The following is a 5,604-nucleotide window of genomic DNA, read 5'->3' on the forward strand; positions in this document are numbered from 1 at the left end:
AAAAAAAAAAAAAAAAAAAAAAAAAAAAAAAAGGCAGAGATGAAGTTCATTGCCCTTTGTAAAATGTCTTACCAATGACCCAGAATCCCTTTTCAGGTAGGCCTGAGTGGAGGAGAGCTATTATACTTTGCTTTCTTGATACCTCATTGTGGGGGCCATAAAGTGGGGCACTGAGATCTCCTTCAGGAGAGCTTGCTGCTGGGACCATAACTGATTGACAAATGTCTAGCTGCCTCACCAGGGATGGGCTGAGACACCTGACTGGGTTTGTACCAAGGCCACACTACTCTGGGCTGCTCCCAGCTAGTGTCCGGACATAGTGCAGGTACCAGAGCAGGGCCATTCCACCTGACGTGGGATTCTTCAGCAACTCCCCATTAACCTGGCCTCTCCTCTTCCTCAGGAGTCAGATTTGCATCCTGTACTGAAGGCTGTCCCCACCCAGGACCACTTTATGACTTTTGTGGGCCCTAAATACTTTCACAGCTATGGGCCCATTCCTCTATAAAAAATATTTAAAATTTTACTTTATGACTGCATTGGTATAAATCTAGGCTTAATTTGTTATTATTATATTTGTTATTATTATATTCATTTTTTCCTTCTGATTTTAAAATAAATAAAATTAAAACATTTTTAAATGTCGTGGCTCTTAGACACTGTGCCTACTGTGTCTTATGAGTACTTTGGTCCCGTCCCAGCTACTGTGGCTCCTTCTTCCTTAGTCCTTCACAGCCACTTCCCTCAATAAATCCCTTTCCTACCTACTCGCTCAGGGTCTGCTTCTTGGAGGACCCAAACTGACACAGCTATGCACAGGGAAATCACACCGCCCACGGAGAGGAGCAGCTATCTCCAAAGATTCCAGGAGACTCTCAGTGAGTCTGAGAAACTTCACAAATCCACTTGAAACTATACATTCCATTTCTGAGTGCGCAATAACTGTGCTGACCTAGAGAAACTTCTCAAACCCAGCCCCATCACAAATTCATTTTTCTTGCAGTTGACAGACATCTGATAGTCTTCTTCAAAGGACAATTACTCACCTGCTGTGTGGACAATATTTTAATCTGTGCATTTGCAGTCAAAGTGCCTCAATAACAACTCATGCTCAAGATGCTAGGCCAAGTAAACCACAATCAAATCTGTGATCCAGAAAGCATCCAGCAAACACAATGTGACCTGCCCAAAGTGAGTCAGAGAGGCTGCTGAGAATCAGACAAGACTGCTGACACCAAGTCTCACACGGAACCACTAGACGAGACCACAGTGTGTTGCCCCCTTTTCCTCTCCATCATTTGTTTGTTGACAAAGTTGGGTGCTGTTTACTGACAATCTGAGTAACACGAAGTTTCTCACTGGGAAACATAAGGTAGCTCATCACACGTTTATCATCTCAGCTGAAGGGAGGGGGATGATTCAGAAATCACCATTCAGGTGTCTGCCCCAGGAGGCTGGGCTGGAGGAATGACAACCAACCCAGGCTGAGTATGTCATTGGGTACAATCTGCACTGAGGAAGGGGAGCCAACAGTTGGTTGGGTGCAGGTGCCATTTTATGCTTCTTTCCAAGGAGAATAAAGAAGGTGGCCTGGAGTTCTTGGGAAATTACATCCTGTGTCTGGCATTATGAGAATTTCCCTGGCCAGTTCAATGAGACCAACCCTCCTATCTGGCCCAGGGTTCTAGAGCTTCCAGAACCTCTAGGAGAGGCAATTTTTATCAGATCTTTAAGATTTGAGTAGGATGAAATTAGGTATATAGATGAACTTTAGGTAGACGGGATCCTATAGTCAACCAAATCATTGGGGATCCTGCAGGCCACAGAGATTTTAAAGTATTAAAGCTTTAGCTGAAAATGAGACTATATGGGGGGGCAATGGGTTCCCCACAAGCTTAAGAACTGAAAAGTTTATTGCCACTCTTCTACAGTCCATGCTGATTTGCCACACACACACTGGAAATCAATCTATTACTACCTAATTCTGGATTTTAAACAAGGTTTCTAGGAAAAAAATAATTTCAAACTCAATGGAAAGATCACAGTTCTCAGTAACGCCAGCCCAAGGTCAGGCTTCTTCCAGGACAATGCCTACAGTGATGTATTGCATGCTTGTTTCTGAAGAAGACTTCCTTCCTTTCCTGCAGCAGCCTCTGTGTTAGCTAGACTTTTCATGTGCAAGCAGCAGCCCCTGGTAGTCAGCCGTTTCCCCTTGGGTTAGACAAAGAACTTTGAGGGCAGTTCCTGAACGTTTATTTTCAGTCTGGCTAACCAGCATTCCCCAGAGATTGCTCTTGGCTCAGCCATGATGCCAAAGGCATCCTCTGACTCAGATGTGACTCGGCCCCATTGGCCACATTTGTACTCTGTTGCGTTGTGTGTTTCAGTGTTGCTGGTTGTCTGGACAAGCAGTCTCCCCGGTAAGGAAGACAACTTGGGCTGAAGAAATGCATGTCAGATGGACATGCCCCCTGGTCTGCTGCCACAGTGAGGAGACAGCACCCACAGACATCAAGTTAACACCCCAGCTTTCCCCTCCATGAAGCCAACAGTCAGCTTCACGAACCTTTAGTTCTAGGGGTCTGGTGGCTTTTACTATACTGGAGTCAGCCTCTAGTCTTTTAATACAGGTTTCAAGGGCAGTGTAAATGTAAATAACTTAAGTAGGACTTCTCCTAGTGTCTGCTGAGACCTCAAATTCAAGAACAGGTGACAAGGACCTCTACTTTCTAAAGGGTGGTGTAGACCATCACCATGCTGAGTGGCAGCACTTGGCATCTAAGCCAGCTCTACCAGTGTTAGCCCATGTCCCCCTCCAGCCTGCATACATGAGAAGGCTAGAAGTGGACCAGAGAGACTGGAAACAGGGCTTCTTTGAAGAGAGCTGTCATGGAGCTCACCTTATGTGTTTCCTTTTGACGTCTCAAGGGAAGGGAAGGAGATTGCCTCCCCTTTCTTACCTTGACCCAAAGGAAGGGGTTTAAGGGAACCATTCATGGAATAAGTGGAGGAGGGAAACGGCCATGTAACCTCATCCCTTCCCATATGTGCAGAAATTTCTGGGCTCTGCAATTGCCTTGGGCCTGGAGGTGAGGGTGGTCATAGTTCTTGAGGGAACTTGATCAGAGACAATTGAAGTTTGTGGGGCACCAAGACTGGTGCCTGCCACTTGACTGCATACATGTAGAGGCCAGCAGCTGACTGAGGGACCTGTAGGGCAGAGCAGAAAAGGAGGATTTTGTTGCTAGTGAGATGCATGTCCACAGTTCAACGGGGCAAAGATACTGAGTTTTCCCTTAGCTTAAGTGAGCAATTTGGAAGGTAGCTTGGCTACAGTACCTTTCTCTAGAGGGCTGCCTGCCAGCATGGTAAGTCAAATGGAAAGGGGCGGGCAGGTGTACCATGACCTAAGGGGGATTCACAGATGGTCAGCCAGAGAGGGCATCGTCCCTGTCTGGGAACAGTAAGGTGGGATTCCCCATGGGCCGTGACAGAATGGCCAGAATTTGGCCACCTACGTGAAGGACATGAACTCCAGGGTAAAGAGCACCAGGTAAGTAAAACTTTCTTCCCTGGCCCTTTCCTTTCTGCCCCATCCCCCAGCAAGCCTCCCACACCCTGACGGCGCCAGAAGCAGCACAGTGAGTGAGAGAAGAGGAGGGTAAGAGAAAGGTGGAGACAAATGAAGAGACAAAATACAAAACTTTCTCTCCACTGCTGCTCCGTGGTCTAGTCTGGGGGAAGATCTGAATTGGATGAGACTTGTCTGAACTTAACCCTTGAAAATGAGGCTGTTCATTAATATCTGAAAGTGACTGGAAAGATATAGAAAGTCATCCAAGGACAGGAAAAGGAGATCCAGCAGAGTTTGCACAAAGGCAAGAGTAAGAAAATTAATAAAGCTGCTTCCCTACTGAGCGCTTATGCTTTGAACCAAATGGATTATTAATGCAGAGAGCAAATGAATAGGTGCTGTTAAGATGATCCATCCATCTCATGGTCTTTGACGGAATAAAATAATTCTGACCTTATCTTAGGTCTTGAAACCTTGCCCAACTACTTCCAGAGTGACACCATAAGCAGGCTTGATTTTAAAAATTGCAGCAAAGAAATGAATTTCCATCAGTATTTTTCCAGCAATTATCTTTTTGCTAAGGCATGTAGAAAACCATCATGATCTGAGCTGGCAGGAGGTTACCTCCTGAAAGATTTTGTTTCACTTCATAAAATGTGAACGAAGAAAGAAACCCAGATGCAATGAATCAGAATTCAGCAAGACAAAACAGGATAAAATCACATCCCCTCCAGTATTCCAAAGATCTCCCACCACAATTCTTATTACGTTATTTTGGCCATTCCATCATTAGACAAGAATTTGGAGACACAGTGCTCATTTAAAAATCTTGGCTTGCTTTTTGGGCAAACTGTTAAAAACACACAAGCAAATGAAGGAAAACTCATATCTACATCACATTTCTCACATATTACATTCACTGTTTCCTTTTGTACAACACAAAGACCAGCACCCTCCTGGGAAGATTTCCCTGAACTCTCTGCAGTTTTAAAGTTCCTGAGCAGGAAAGGCTCCCCTCGGTCCTGCTGTTCATTTTCCACTGTTTACTTGAAAGCAAAGGCATAAGTTGCTTCCAGCATATACCGAACATCAGGTGAGTTCATACAGAGCAAACTTTGCTGCTGCGGGCAGGCATCGGAACCATTTAATCTTTACTTTGCTACCCAAATTGATAGAGCTCAGGGAAAATCAATGTACCCAGTAGAAGGCAAATGTAATAAGAGAGGCCATCTCTTTTTTTTCAGAGCATTGGAGGGTGTGTGTGTGTGTGTGTGTGTGCGTGTTTCCCAAGAGTGACTTTGGTTAAATCTTTCAGTCATATGGACAGAGATTTTCAAGTAAAATATTTTACAATCTTTAGAACTCATCTTTTTTAGTCTCATCCTATATAGGGAAAGACACAGGAATCCAGGCATGTGAGTGTGAACGTGTGTGTGTGTGTGTGTGTGTGTGTGTGTGTGTGTGTTGAGTGGGAGTGAGAGGGCTGTTGGCTAGTGAACGGATGAAACATCAGTCCAAAAGTCAGTGCTCCTCAGGGATGACCATGCTGCTATGCTTACCCCTTGACCCTTCTGGCCAAGACATTAGAAAAGTGAGGTCCTCTTTTTCTCATTCCTCAGTCCCTTTAGTCCTTCTTTTTTTCTAATGTCAAATGCAACATGCTTGAATTACTCAGGAGAAACACAAAACATTTCTAAAATAAATCTCAGGGGGTGATGAATTTGGAGGTTTTGATGTATACCAGTAGCAAAGAGAGAAGAGTGAAATACTAGAACTCAAAAACATTTTAGAGATCATCAAATCCAAATTCCACGTTTGCAAACAGGCCAGTGGAGACCCTGAGAAGTTATGGGATTGCTCAAGGCAGTACAGTACTCTGACAGCTGGCCTGGAGCACAGGCATTTCAACTCCTAGCCTGTTGCTCTTTCTTGATCCCTCAGTGACACAAATATGGCCAGATGTTCTATAGTCACAGATGAGCATGAAGGACTAGGGGTATTACCTCTTCAAGGGATAGATTGCATTCAGG

General features: G+C 44.7%; 2 protein-coding genes across 2 annotated transcripts in view; both read right to left on the reverse strand.

Moving 5' to 3' along the window:
- MAMDC2 (MAM domain containing 2) overlaps positions 1 to 5,604 on the reverse strand; it is a 93,240-nt gene that overhangs the window by 78,242 nt on the left and 9,394 nt on the right. The gene's annotated exons all lie outside the window — the stretch shown is intronic.
- The window catches only part of LOC103588388 (MAM domain-containing protein 2-like), a 33,206-nt gene that overhangs the window by 17,019 nt on the left and 10,583 nt on the right, over positions 1 to 5,604 (reverse strand). The window lies entirely within an intron of this gene.

The sequence above is a fragment of the Galeopterus variegatus genome, unplaced genomic scaffold (genome assembly GCF_000696425.1).
Source record: "Galeopterus variegatus unplaced genomic scaffold, G_variegatus-3.0.2 Scaffold565, whole genome shotgun sequence".
NCBI lineage: Eukaryota > Metazoa > Chordata > Mammalia > Dermoptera > Cynocephalidae > Galeopterus > Galeopterus variegatus.